We start from the raw sequence: 14,890 nt of genomic DNA on the forward strand, positions 1-14,890 counted from the left end.
ATACATCATCTGCCATAGCCCCGATTGGGAGTAAAAGGTTAACGGGTCAACGTACAGACACTGAGATAGGAGGGTAGGTTGTTCATATGACGGCTATGTTCAGGTGTGGAGTATAACGAGTGGATACGATGATGGGGCTGGGTTGACCCTCATTTGGTGAGATTTAACATTCAGTGAGTTTACGGTTCGAGTTCATACGGTCCAACGGAAACCGTCTCTCGGTCATTGAGATTGTATCTGCCAGCCGGGGTGCGACCCGGCATTGTACCTGCTGCTTGGTCTGCCTCTGCTACAAAGTAGCTTACCTGAGATCCTTGGGGTTCTGTGAGCTGCAGCTAACCTGACCTGATGCACGGGAGCAGCTTTAAACAGCGCCGTCTCTGCCTGTGCGTGCAAACAAAACAACCAACCAACCAACCATCTCCCCAACAGCCCGGAAAGCCTTCATCCCTCATACTAACGGTTGAAAAGACTCGCCGCAGAAAAAAAGGATCCCAGCTCCTTAAACAATCCTCTAGTAAGACAAAGAACCTCACATATCTATCGACAGCCTCACAAAACATTAGACCCCAAGAAAACATAACAATATTTTATTGTAAAGAAAACAAGGGTTTCCAATCTGTTTTCAACAACTCGAACAAATCTGCTCTAAAGGGGCATCATTACAGTAAAATTCTTTCTGCTTTTCTAACCAGAAGATTCTCCCCAGAAGGAGAGGCACCACCGGTCCTGGAGGCACTGCAATACCAGGTCAATGCATGGGGTGGACAGAGCAAGCTCCTAGTCCAGCCCCCTGTTTCAAAAATCAGTTTAATATACAGTCCTCAAATAAAGGACATATCAGATATTCAACTGATAAGAACAGATTTAAAGTTTATTAGAGAATATTTGAAAATAAACGATACAAAGTGTTTGCAGCGTCAGTTATTGTGTCATTGGGGGTAACATACAGGTTGTAGGGGGATATTAGCGTTTTGGTATTGGACAGCATAGATTTAAATGTTTATTAGAAAATGTTTAAGAATAGATGATACAGAGAGTTTGTAACATCAGTTACTGGTCATCAGGGGTGACATACAGAGTATAGGGGGATGCTAGTACTTTGGTATTGGACAGCACATAACTTATACAGTGTGCAATGTCCCCAATGTGGGGTATACTGTGGGTGAGTTCAAGATACCTTCAGCAAGCAGTGAGGGTACATCACGCATACAACAGTTAAAGACAGTCGTAGGTATAAATAAGCAAGCCAGGTAATGGGGCTAGAATGACCCTCACATGGCAAAGTTAAGGTCTGTCGCACTCGATCTGAGCACTACACCCCATCTGAGCTCAAAGAGCTGAGCACGCAAGAGCGGCGGCCCGGGCGGGCAGGGGGAGGGGCCCGAGCGGAGGGGCGGAGCCGCGTGAGCAGGTATGCAGATCTGTGTGCGAGCAGAGCATCGTGGGAGCGGACGCAGGCTGCCAGGCAGGGCCCGACTTTGGCACCGGGAGCTCGGCGTGGGGAAGGGACGGTCTCCGGGGGCCACGTCGGGGCAGCTGTCGGCAGTGGGGGCCGGTGTGGGCGAGGCCGGCAGTGGGGCGCGGTCCGCCCGTGTGTTATAAGTGCGGGCGGCGAGGGCGGCGGCCGGGCAGCAGGAACTCATACTTACCTGGCAGGGGAGATACCATGATCATGAAGGTGGTTTTCCCAGGGTGAGGCTCATCCATTGCACTGCGGGTGTGCTGACCCCTGCGATTTCCCCAAATGCGGGAAACTCGACTGCATAATTTGTGATAGTGGGGGACTGCGTTCGCGCTCTCCCCTGCTGATTGGTTTGAACGACAGACAACCGATAGTGAGCTGTTTAGGCTTAGTGCACTGCAAAGCAGATTTTCAGGAAAACAGCTGTTATTCTGGGCCTTTGGGAGTGCTCTTTTCTACAGGCCCTGTACTTCTAGGTATCTTTGTCACACGTTCCTCCTTGTAAGCAAAACTCAGCTCTGAAACTTTACTTGGGTCTCTCTGTGTTCTTGGTTTTCCCTAGTCTTTTGCAGCTGATCTGCTCTCTAGTCTGCTTTTGGGGGGCTTGGACCGGTGCCTTCCTTGGTTCTAAGGGGAGCTGCCTACCTGCCTGCTCTGCTTCTTTCCCTGCTTGTAGCTTCTTGCCTGGCCCTTCTTCTCGGGCTCTTCCTCCTTTGACGGGAGGACGGCCTGTCCAAAACGCCTGTCCCACCGGTCTCCTCGTCCAACAGGCAGCCTCGCCCCCTGCCCTGGGGCCGCTTTGGCTTTCGCTGTCTGTTCCTGTCTCTTGGTGGCCACCCTGTCTGTGCTACGGAGACTAGGCTGTCACAACCCCATGCTGGAGGAGGGCTTTCCGTCGCTTGAGGCCCACCCACCGCCTCCCCGAATGCCCTTTAGCTACGCTGCGGGTTAGGGCGGCGTGGCCGTGTCGCCCAGCAGCGGGTTTTCCCTTTTGCACACCTCTGACGGACGGAGCTGTTTTGACTTAACTGTTCAGCACGCACCGACCCTCGGGCCTGGGCTGCACAGGGAACGTAAATAGGCGCGGCTACATCAGTCCGCGCCTTGGTCGGAAGAATTCTTCCGTCGACCTAGCTCCCGCCTTTCGGGGAGGTGGATGGCTGGCACCAACGAGGAAAACCCTCTCCAGGACCCTTCTCCGGGAACAGTGCCCTTCGGTTGGGGAGATTATGCTGCTTTAAAAAAGAGAAATTGTTTAACTGCCTTTCTCTGAGGCAAGGTTGACTTTGTATTGCTTCCCTCATGGCTCTTTATAGCAGTTGTGTTCTGAAATCTTTAGGGTTTGACTTCATTTATGATGAAATCTTGCTGTAACTTTATTCTAATTTTCAATGAGTAACTAGACCTGAGCTGTTTGGTGTGTTAGTGGAGGATTGTTTAAAACCTGGGATTCCACTTTCGGCTGCCTTTCCATTACATTTCCTCTGAAAGCCCACCGAAAGCCTCCACTTCCCACATAACTCTCTCAAACCTGCAGCCATCAGGCATACAGAACATGCTTACAGTTTCACTCCATACGAGTCCAGTTCCTTGCTGTTTCCTGTCTAACCTCTGCACACATATGGTATCCCCTCCTACCTGGAGCTGCTTCCTGGCTTTGCGCTCAGGACAGGAAAACGAGAATGGAGAGGTAAGCTGTGCAGGGAACTCTTCCTCAGCTCGCACTCCACCCCCCAAGGGCCTTTCGAGGTCTTCTACGGACTTCAGGTTTCATTTGATTTCCAAGGTTTATGGGCTCATTAATTAGCCATCTCTCCTAATGCAGGGATCCTACGGGTCAGACCAAAGATGGATGGCCCAAAAGAGCTAAGAAACAGAAATAAAGGTGAGAGCTAGGCGTTACATTCAGATGAGCATCCAGAATCTGACTGTGCCCTGGCATGTTCAACGCTGCCGAAAAGAAGGAGCTCGTCAGGTCCCTCTGCTAGCACCCAAATCTGGTGGCTAGTCGGTCTGCTGGGAAATAAGGAAAAGGAAAAGAATTAAAGGAGTCAGGCAATAACAAGGAAATGAAAAAGTTTGTTGAACGGGTTCTGTCTGATTGACTGTCTTCCCAGCTACCCGTCCAAGTTAAAGACCTAGCCCAGTATCCTGTCTGCTAACAGCAGCCAATGCCAGGTGCTTTCTATTATACTTTTTTCATACTATAGAAAAGCTTCAACCAGTGACACCAGCTCAGGGAGCACTCTTCTGTTTTTCTCACAGCAGGCAACAGCCTTGCCAAAGCAAAGCCTTAAAAAATTGGGTACAAACTCATCAACATTCCTCTCCACGGAAATCTTTAGTAAAAGGCGAAAGATTTATACGAACTGAAGAGAAAGCAGAGTATGTAGAACACGTGGCAGAGGCGCTGCCGGGGCAACCGCCTACGCTCCCAAAAGTCAGGGTGACGACTCTCCCAGCCCGCTACACCGCTAGCTTTCAGAGGAAATGGAATTGAACCGATTGGCAGCCCGAGTTGGATCATCGAAACCGGGGACACAGGGAGCAAAACCAGCCCCTCGACCAGGGACTCGCTTCGCTGCACGCAATGCACTGTGGCTATGCAAATAAGATGCTCCGGCCGTCTCCGGCGCTCAAAGGAGTCTTTTCTCCGGGCTGCCTCTGCTCCTTCCCCGGCTGGGCGGAGATTGGGATGGGGCAGCTGCTCTCCTGAGACAGTCCCGCTGATGCCCAGGCGCATGGAGGACGGAGCCCGGACGAGAAGCCAGAGGGCACTTGGCCCACAGCTAAAACCCGGAGCAAACGCACACACTTTGCAAAGTAACAGGAGCCGGGATCTCGCACATGAGATTCTATCTGCCGGCCGGGGTGCGACCCCGCGTTGTACCTGCTGCTTGGTCTGCCTCTGCTGCAAAGTAGCTCGCCTCGCTCAGATCCTTGGGGTTCGCTGAGCTGCAGCTCACCTTGATACACGGGAACAGCTTCAAATCATGGAATATCAGGGTTAGAAGGGACCTCAGGAGGTCATCTAGTCCAACCCAATCCCCAACTAAATCAACCCAGCCAGGGCTTTGTCAAGGCTGACCTTAAAAACCTCTCAGGAAGGAGATTCCACCACCTCCCTAGGGAACCCATTCCAGTGCTTCACCACCCTCCTAGTGAAAAAGGGTTTTCCTAAGATCCAACCTAAACCTTCCCCACCGCAACTTGGGACCATTGCTCCTCGTTCTGTCATCTGGTGCCCCTGAGAACAGTCTAGATCCATCCTCTTTGGAACCCCCTTTCAGGTAGTTGAAAGCAGCGATCAACTCCCGCCTCATTCTTCTCTTCTGCAGACTAAACAATCCCAGTTCCCTCAGCCTCTCCTCATAAATCATGTCTTCCAGCCCCCTAATCACTTTTGTTGCCCTCCCCCAGACTCTCTCCAATTTGTTTCTGTAGTGGGGGCGGGGGGTGAAAACTGGACGCAGTGCTCCAGATGTGGCCTCACCAGTGCTGACTAGAGGGGAATAATCACTTCCCTCCATCTGCTGGCAACGCTCCTACTAATCCAGCCCAATATGACCAGTTACCCATATTGAATGCAGACACAGCAATATTTGATACATTGGTTGCTGTCCATTCAGGAGGTTCTTTCCCACCTGTTCATAAATAATGAAGCTGCTCTAAGCGGAGGGGAGAGAGCTGTCCTGTCCGTGCAGTTAACCCATCTCCCCGAGAGGTGGTAGCTATGACAGTGGGGGGAAGCTATGTTGGTGGGTGTGCAAGCTGTGGTGTCTACATGTGTATATAAAGTTTAATCAAACCCCATTTTTTAAACCCCTGTGGTCTGGGAATAGAAAAGGAGCTCTCAGAGGCAGAGCCCGTCCTTCAAAATCCTTAAGGTCACTGACTTGCCTATGCAAATATCATGGGGGTATAGCTCAGTGGTAGAGTGTTTGACTGCAGATCAAGTGGTCTTTGGTTCAAATCCAAGTACCCTCTCACAAACCTGTTCCTTCAGTAAAAGTAATTCCATTTCCAGGAGCTCGACTAAATGGGGATCCCTGAAATGAATGGACACACTCAATGTTTTCCTGTGCAAATGCCTTAAAACCTAGCAAACATGTCCCCCAGCTGAAATCACTTCCAATCCTCTAAGTGTCTAGGTTTGTTTTCATCAATTGAACAAATTCACATGAAGACACATTTGCAGGTCCTTGGCCTCCATGGGCTACAATGTGCAGAAGAACAAGAACCACATCCACGTGGGAGGAATGGACTAGTCTGTATTACATTTGGTAAGTAAGTTGCCATTGGGACTGAAAACTCTACTGGGGGTGGACAGGAGCCTGTTACAAAACTAAAATAACCAGGATTTACCAAACTCCCTGTTACACATTCAATCCTCTCTTTGTGCACACGGCATCAATTCGGGCTCTAATAAATGGCAGCCTTCCTTTAACACAGATCGTTGTACCTTGTGACTTTCAGATACATTTGAATGACAGCTGTTCAGAGGTCATGTGCTGCTAGTTCATGAGCAGCAGCAGAGTCTCTGTACATTTACCAACGGTAGAGCTGGGTGTGTCTGCATCCAAGTAACTGCAGAGTCAGTGTCGTCCCAGACAGTTAATTGCACAGTCTCACTTTCTGGTCTCATTGATCATTTGGGTAGATACAGCAACAGTTTGGTGGGTTTTGGTTTTTTTTCCCCTTCATTTTCTCCTAAGGAATGTGTGATCTTGAGCATGTTAGTTTAAGTTCCCTGTGGGTCAGGAAAATTCCATCTCCTTGAAATACCTGGGGAAGTGACCTGCTTGTATAACCTAGAATAAAGGAGCTTTTAAAGAAGAGACTGCTTTACAAATATGCTGGGATAAAAACAGTAAATTTCACAGCCAGACACCAGGCCAGGATCAATGGATGGGGCCAGGGTCAATTAATTTCAGAAGAAACAAACTCTTGGGAAGTAGCTGTAATTTGTCCCCAAACCTTTCCTTGTTCTCATATGCTATCAGGGATTCTCTTCCAGAGGGCAGAGTTAAGGTTATCTAGGCATGTATTCTCACTCTGTATTCCCTGTTTTTCCAGAGTTTGAGTTTTACTGATCTCGATGTTCTGGAAGGTAAGAGATATTCACTGTCAAAGTTAACTCTGTGTTAACAAAGGTTTTGTTAGTGGCAAAAAATGTGACTAATCCCTCACTGCGGTAATTCCACTGACTTCAGTGTACTCTTTCCCCATTTCTAGTTCCAAAAAAATAAGCAAATTAAAACAACCTTGAGACCTAAAATGCTGTGAGAAAATGGAAATTTTAGTAGCTCAAATAATTCAGTTTCTTCTGTGTCTTGTGTGTGTGTAAATGGCACAACACATTAATTTATAAGCACATCTTTCTTAACTTCTTTAAATATTCTGTAGTACATTGACTAGATCAGGTGGGTTGTTCAATTCATTGAGGTTTTCATGCATTGCCCAATACATATTTTTCATATTATGTAACTGAACACAACTCATTGAACACAAAATTGTGTATTTCATGCTGTGAACTGTGTTGGTAGCTCAAATTAATAGGTTTATTTTCTCTCTCTCTGTGAGGCACAACAAAATAATTTAGTGATGCTGAAAACGTTCCCTTCTCCTCCAGAACTGCCTTGGAATCACCTTCCCTTTGTAGATTAATCTGCCCCTGTGTCTCTACAAGGAAAATATAGTTTCTATGAAAAAAACACAATTTTTTAATTAAAGGGGCTGAGACAGAATAGCCACATGATGGTGACACATCAGGAATGCAAAGCAACAGGTTTGTTGCCGGCTCAAAGGGCCCGAGGCGGAGCAACAGCAGGGTTCGTTGCCCGGTGTGCGTCGCACTAATTAACACACCAGGGTGGAGAAGCAAACCACGTTTATTTGAGCTCAAAAAAAGGTGCCAGGGAGAAAAAGCATCTCAAATCCTGCACACCCACGCGCAGGCGGGGTCCCAGCATTTATACCCCCCTTGTTTGTGTAAGCCTTTTGTTTGGTTTTCCCCCTCCCTTCCCAACAGCAGTTACTTTAAACATTACATCTCAGCGTGTTAGAAAAGTTCCCATTTGCATATTTATCTATGGCCTTCACAGCACAGACACATGCAGATTTTCCTCCCCCCTTCCCCCTCCTCCCCGCCGCTTTTTGCTGTTTCAAACTGTCCTGCAGCTGCAAGCTGAGACAGCTGACAGTTACACATTTTGCTTGCTGTTTTGTTAGCATCTTAGGCTTTGGCTACACTTACACTTCAAAGCGCTGCCGTGGTAGCGCTGCCGCGGCAGCGCTTTGAAGCGCTAAGTGTAGTCAAAGCGCCAGCGCTGGGAGAGAGCTCTCCCAGCGCTGTCCGTACTCAACCTCCCTGTGGGGAATAACGTACAGAGCTGGGAGCCGCGCTCCCAGCGCTGGGGCTTTGACCACACTGGCACTTTGTAGCACCGCAATTTGCAGCGCTGGAGAGGGTGTGTTTTCACACCCTGCTGCAGCGCTGCAAATTTGTAAGTGTAGCCAAGCCTTTAGGCTGGTTAAAGTTCACAGCATGGAAGAACTTGGGTTCACTCAGGCCCAAATTCACAACTTTGGTTTACTTAGGCCTAGTGACACCAACAGGTTCCTGGTTTGCACATCGATGGTGACAAGGGATTGAACTCGACTCCCCTCTTTCTACAGACACATTTGTTTTATTCTCTGAGGTCAAACGTAAGTTTAAATGTTGTACTTAGTCCTCTGCCTTGTAGCTTCAACAGCCGCAGATGCAAGATGAGTTACTGCAGAGCAAAGAAAGGTTGGGTCGGTCACTAGGTCTCTGTTTCTATTGCTCGTTTGCTCTCTCCCCTTCCCTGATAAGGAGCAACGGTAAGAGAGGAAGAGGTTAAACCATGTGCTAGGTAGTGGCTGGGTTTGGATGACAAATTTAAAACCATCACAGCGCCCTCTAGTGTGACACTGACACCATCAGATTCTCACCTTTCACTCACACTTCATTAATCAGAGTTTCCCTGAACTACTTTGCTGTGATTATTTCAATGGCTCCTACACCGATACCTGCTGCCCCTTCTGGCTGGTTAATTGCACTATTTGGAACCTGCTCCTAAAATTACACCCTTCCTGGGAGCAAGATTCAGAACTGCCCAAGGAAACCCCATTGGGTTTCAAGTGCAGCCCAGGCAGGGTGGCAAGGGGACAGCACAGGGGTCTCAGAGCTTCTTCTTCCTTCTCACAGAGAGAAGGTTAAGGGGGGCCACTAGTTATGACTCCTGGGTTTTAGTCCTGGCTGTGGGAGGAAAGGGGTGTTTAGTGGATTAGAGTTGGGGGCTTAGGAATCAAAGAGGAAACATCTCCTTTTTCAGCTTCAGTGCACATTGAACAAGAACATGGCTTCTCATCTCTTCGGTTTCAGAGGAGCAGACGTGTTAGTCTGTATCCTCAAAAAGAACAGGAGTACGTGTGACACCTTAGAGACTAACAAATTTCTTAGGTTCTGTTGCCATCATGTGGCCATTTCATTTCACTTCTTATTGTTAAAAGGTTTGGGTACTTCAATGAGGCTAATCATCTAGTGGAACAAGCTCCGCAAGGGATGTGGTTAATTCCCCATCACTGCCCTGTGTAAATCAAGACCGCAGCTCTTGCTGCAAGACACCTGGTGTGTAGGTGTTCCTGTTCCCCCTTCAGAACCTCTGGTACATGGTGCGTCCCTCCTCCCAAGTCAAGATCCCCCTCATGTGGGTGCTCCCATCCAGGACCTCTGGGGTGTGTCTCTGTCCCCTACCCCATGAACTAGCTCCCGTGTGTGGTTTCCCCTGCCTACCCCCATCCAGGATCTGTGGGTGTCGCTGTTCTCCTTTTTAAGATTCATGTTGCTTGGGTGCGTCCCTCCCCCCAAGTCAGAATCCCCAGCGTGTGGGTGCTCCCATCCCCCCCCCCCAGGCTCTGCGGGGGTGTCTGTATAAAAAGAGACCGTGTCTCACTGCCTTGCCCAGGCTATGCTGCAGGGGCTATTCACAGGTGCAATCCCACTACTGATCAGCACAGGAGTTTTGACCTGCTCCGTTTCTGACCTGGGCCGGTTCACCCCTCCTTAGGCAACCTGGAGACCCCAAGCTTTCCCGGGATCACCATATTGATGCCGAACTTAGTGCGGACACCCGATTGGCACAGCCCCCTGCAGCCCAGATCTCCTGAGCTCAAGCGATCCACCAGCCTCAGCCTCCCCAGAAGCTGGGATCACAGGCACCAACCACAGGGCCCAGCTGGTTACTGGGTCTCCCACTTCCAACTTCAGGCTCAGCCTGGGAGCTCTGCGCTCTGAGCGGGTGGAAGTGGAGCCTGGAGCTGAGCTGATGCGCTGAGGGTTATTTGCACTGCGCACTTCACACAAAGGTGAAAACACGGGGCACAGATCTTTGAGCACAACCCTCATCCTGAGGAATGGGGGGGGGCTGCATAAAGAGAGACCGGCTCTCCCTGGCGGGGCTGCAGCGGCTCTTCACAGGGGCAGTCCCACTGGCAATTCGTACCAGAGTTTTGAAAGCCTCTTTTCCTGGGCTGGCTCCCCTCTCCCTAGGGGGAACTGGAGACCCCAAACTTCCCAGAAACCAGCATAGCGAGGCCAACCTGAGCACAGGCACCTGCTCAGCACCCCAGGGTGCAGCCCTCAACTACGGCAATCAGCTACGCTCAGCTGCCCACCCAACAAGCGTTACACGCAGGAGCCTTCGTACCCCACATGTTCAGGTCCCTCCCAGCGCCAGCTTTAAACTCCGCTGCTCAGTTCTAAGCTTTGGCCACACGGGGGCAGCCTGGAGCTCAGCCAACGCCTCCCGTTGCTGGTTGCGTTTCCCGCTCCTCGTGGCAGGTTCACACCCCGCAGGCAGATCTCTGAATCGGAGCCGAACCGTTCCCCAAATCCAGCGCTTTAGCAGCAGCTTTGCTAGGAAAGCGCCGACGTCCCCAAGTAAAGTAAGAGCCAGAGCGCTGTGTCCAGGATCTTCTATTGGGCCCCTCACTGTGGTGTCTGTCAGGCGCAAGGAGAAACCAGGGAAATGTTTTCATGGCGTTTAAGGGCAGAAGGGGCCATTAGCTCAGCTAGTCTGAGCCCCGAATAACACAGAATTACACCATGACACATATTGATCCCACAGACCTTAGACAGATCAAAGCGTTTCAGCCCTCAGGAAGGAGGCTAAACTGGGTGCCAGAGGCAGCGAACAAGGGGCCCCCAAGGCAATGGCAGGGAACTGACGAGGTGAAATATTCCCAGATGATCCCAGCAGGCGACCCACCCCCATGCTACAGAGGTGGGAGTCCCTGTTCCTCCTGCCCTTAAGAATCTCTGGTGGTAAGTGGGTCCCCCCAGTTCCCCAGATAAGAATCCTCCATGGGATTTCCCTGGCTTCACCTCCAGATAAGAACATTCTGTGGAGGGGGTGGGAGGAAGGTTGTCTGGCAGATATGTGAAGGGGGACTGTGTCTCCCTGTCTGGCCCAGGCTCCTGGGAGGAAGTGATCTCAGTGTGTCTGGCTGTCTCCATTCTTCCCGCCCATAAGAATCCCTGGTGTGTGGGTGCACCCTAGACCATTAAGGATCTCTGGTGGGTGGGTGTCTCTCTCCCCCTAGTCAGGATCTCTGGGACGTGCCTGTATAAAAAGAGACTTTGACTCACCCAGGCTGGGCTGCCATCATGGAACAGACCAGGTCCTTCTGTGGAGGGTTTGCGTTCCTCCAAGGACGTGATCTCAGTGTGTGTGGGTGTCCCTGTCCCTTCAACCCTTAACAATCCCTGGTGCATGTGTGTGCTGGGCACCATTACAATCCCCTCTGTCTTACCCCCCATGAGGGATCCGGTGGCTGTGGGTGTTCTCCACACTACCGGGGGTGTCTGGTTCCCCTGTCCCTCCTGGTTAATAGTGGAGTGTGTGGGTGTCCCCCTGACCGTTAAGGATCCGTGTTGTGCGGATGCCCCCGTTCTTCTCATTAACAATGGTGCAACGGAGCATATGGGTGTGTCCCCCACCCCATGAACTAGCTCCTGTGTGTGGTTCCCCTGCCCCCCTCCAGGCTCTGTGGTGTGTGGGTGTCGCTGTTCCTCTTTTCAAGATCCGTGTGGCAGGGAGCATCCCTCCCCCCACGTCAGAATCCCCAGTGTGTGGGTGCTCCCATCCCCCCCTCCAGGCTCTGTGGGGGGTGTCTGTATAAAAAGAGACCATGTCTCACTGAGGATACGCTGCAGGGGCTATTCATAGGTGTGATCCCACTACTGATCAGCACGGGAGTTTTGACCTGCTCCATTTCTGACCTGGGCCAGTTTACCCCTCCTTAGGCAACCCCAAGCTTCCCTGGGATTACCATATTAATGCTGAACTTAGTGCAGACACCTGATCGGCACAGCTCCCTGCAGCCCAGAACTCCTGAGCTCAAGCGATCCACCAACCTCAGCCTCCCCAGGAGCTGGGATCACAGGCACCAGCCACAGAGACCAGCTTGCTTTGCAGCTTGGCAGCTGGAGCTTTAAACTCTGCTTGTGAGCTCTGTGCCTGGGCCAGACGGGGACAGCCTGGAACTGGGAAATGCTCCTGCTTCCCCCGCCCCCGTCTCATGTCGAGCTGCAGGCGCCGCTGTCCTGCCAGGTAAGATCCCGGATGTTTCGGTGCCCCCTTCCCCCGTCCAGGTGTCCGGGTACCTCTGCCCCCCATACAGAATCCTGGGTGTGTGGGTGTCCGTCCTCTGCAGAGGATCCCGGAGTGTGGATGCCCTTGTCCCCCCCTACAAGATCCTGGGTGTGTGGGTGCCACTCCCCCCCCCCGTAGATCTCTGGTGGGTGGGTCCCCAGGGTGTGAGTGCTCCCATCCCCCGATACAGGCTGGGGGGGAGGGTATAACTGGCTCTCCCTGTCCTGCCCAGGCGGTGCTACAGCAGCTGTTCACAGGGGCAGCGACCCCACTGTGACCCTGCAGCTTTAACCTGCCCCAGGGGTGACCTGCTTCACCCTCCTGTGGGAGCCCGGGGACCCCGAACTGCCCCGAATCTCCTGATTGATGCTGAGCTTAGCACAGACACCGGCTCAGCATGGCAGGGTGCTGCCCTGAGCCCTGACAATCAGCTTCCCTCCGCCTCCTGCTGCACAGCGAGGGTCCCACGCGAGAGGCTTCGTGCCCAGTTCGTTCAGGAGCGTCCCAGGCTCCAGCTGTAAACTCTGCTGGTCAGTTCTGATCTTTGGCCACACGGGGGCGGCAGTAACTGTCCCATCTAAACGCTGTTTGCGTTTGACCCTTCGGATCACAGATTGTAACCCGCGGGCAGATCTCTGAGTGTAGCCAGATCCCTCCCCAAACTGAACATTGAAGTAGCAGCTCCCGTTGGAAAGATCAGGATTTTTGCCTTTAAAAACAAGGGAACTATCTGCAGTGAGAAACTGAAGAAGCTCAATTGATTTCATTGACTCCATGAATGTTCCTCTGTGTCCCCCTAGGAGTCATGCCCCACATTTTGGGGACCACTGAACCCTACTCGCTAAGCAGGGGCTAGTGATGCCAAAGCCCAGGGAAAGGGAGAACAAGTGCGGGGCCCCCAGCACTGGAGCCATGTGAAGGGGCTGCAGGAGCGGGGCAATGGCTGGTGGCCCAGGGAATTAAGGGCAAAGGGGGCACAGGAGGGGGCAGGAGTTAGGGGTGAAGGAGGTGCAAGGGTTGGGAGTGCAGGAGCTAGCGGTAAAGGGGGAGGGGGGATCGTCCAGGGGCAGTGGGGAAGTGCCAAAGTACAAGCTTTGCCCAGGGCACCATTTTCCCTAATGCTGGTCTGAGCAAACAATTGGAAATGACCCTTCAGTGAGACCAGAACCATAGTGTAGAAAAGCCCCTTTGTTAAGTGGTGGTGGCTGAGGGCTTAGGGAGATGGGTTAGAAAACAACAGCCACTTGTCTGTGGAGGTTTGATTCTTGCCTGCTAGGCCAGGCTGGGGTGTGGTGTCTCCATGGCTGTACTTCCAGTGTCTGATCTGCCACAGGGAGCCAAGTCTAGACATACTCAGAGGCTCTATGCCAGGGTTCCTCAAACTTCCTTTCACTACAACCCCTTTTTGCCAAAAAACCCCCCAAAAAACTTACTACCTGACCCTAGAAAGACGCACCAAGCCCCTCTACACTGAGCACAGGCAGAGGAGACAAAGCCTGAGCCCTGCCCCAGTTGGGGGAGGGCAAAACCAGAGCTTGAGGGATTCAGCCCTGGGTGGTGGGGCTCAGACTTTTGGTTTCAGCCCCAGGCACCAACAAGTCTAATGCCAGCCCTGGCGACCCCATTAAAACAGGGTTATGACCCACTTTGGGGTCTTGCCCCACAGTTTGAGAACCACTGCTCTAGGCTGATGGGAGAGTTTTCCTGTGGGTGCAGTTAATCCACTTCCCAAGAGGTGGCAGCTATGTCAGTGGGAGAAACTATATCGGTGGGTGTGCAAGCTGCGGTGTTTGCCACATTTAAGAAGTTTAATCAAACCCCATTTTGAAAACCACCTGTGGTCTGGGAATGGCAAAGGATCTCGAGGAAACAGGGTCTATCCTTCAAAGTGCTGGACATCATGGTTCCATAGTTCTGTTGTCATTGGGGATATTGCTCAGTGTTAGAGTGCTTAACTGCAGTTCAAATAGTCCTCGGTTCAAACCCCCGTGTTGTCTTATAATCTTCTTTCTTTTTTTAAAAAAAGTTAAACATTTTCATTTCCATTCTCCATTCTGTTCAGGGGCTCCTCTATACAGGAGTGCTTGATAACAATGTAAACACTCAACATTTCGCTGTCCAAATGCACAAAAACCTAGCAAAGCTGTCCATCAGCTGAAATCAGTTCCAATCCTCTAAGTGTCTAGTTTATGTTTTCATCAGTTAAACAAAGGTATCATACGAATGTACATTTGCAGATCCCTCTTCTCCAGGAGCTATGTTGTGCAGAAGAAGAAGAACCACATCCAGCTGCAGTTCAGGAGTCTGATGACCAAAGAGCCACAAAGTGTTCTCAGGGCTGGAGAAAAATGCCGTCTAGTGAGCTATTGAACGAGCTCAACCTGTTTAGCTTATCAAAAGAAGATTGAAAGGTGACTTCATTGAAGTGTTGAAGGGCCTTAATGGAGACAAAAGATAGGTAAATTAAAGGGCTTTTTAATTGAGGAGAGAAAGGCATAACAAGAGCTTGTGGCTGGAAGGTGAAAAGAAACAAATTCATATTAGAAATAAGACACAAATATTCAACAGCAAGGATGATTCACCACAGGAACAAGCTACCAAGGAAAGTAGTGGATTCTCCATCTCCTGATGTCATTTAATGAAGACTAGATGCCTTTCTGGAATGTGTTTGCCCCAAAAGTAGCTCTGGTGTCATACAGGAGGCCTGTGATATGCAGGGGGTCCACAAACTTGATAAGTGTAAAAG

At 50.9% G+C, this 14,890-nt stretch overlaps 1 protein-coding gene and 4 non-coding genes across 5 annotated transcripts in view; 3 read left to right on the forward strand and 2 right to left on the reverse strand.

Moving 5' to 3' along the window:
* The window catches only part of LOC120375640 (zinc finger protein 850-like), a gene marked incomplete at its 3' end in the record, with an annotated part of 811,498 nt that overhangs the window by 512,506 nt on the left and 284,102 nt on the right, over positions 1 to 14,890 (forward strand). The window lies entirely within an intron of this gene.
* LOC120376461 lies at positions 714 to 899 on the reverse strand. The gene has a single exon (XR_005587338.1). It is a non-coding gene; the product is annotated as a U2 spliceosomal RNA (small nuclear RNA).
* Positions 1,645 to 1,808, forward strand: LOC120376136. The gene has a single exon (XR_005587045.1). It is a non-coding gene; the product is annotated as a U1 spliceosomal RNA (small nuclear RNA).
* LOC120375972 lies at positions 3,739 to 3,854 on the reverse strand. Its single transcript, XR_005586900.1, has one exon. It is a non-coding gene; the product is annotated as a U5 spliceosomal RNA (small nuclear RNA).
* Positions 5,381 to 5,452, forward strand: TRNAC-GCA. Its single transcript has one exon. It is a non-coding gene; the product is annotated as a tRNA-Cys (tRNA).

The sequence above is a fragment of the Mauremys reevesii genome, linkage group 12 (genome assembly GCF_016161935.1).
Source record: "Mauremys reevesii isolate NIE-2019 linkage group 12, ASM1616193v1, whole genome shotgun sequence".
NCBI classification, from domain to species: Eukaryota; Metazoa; Chordata; order Testudines; family Geoemydidae; genus Mauremys; species Mauremys reevesii.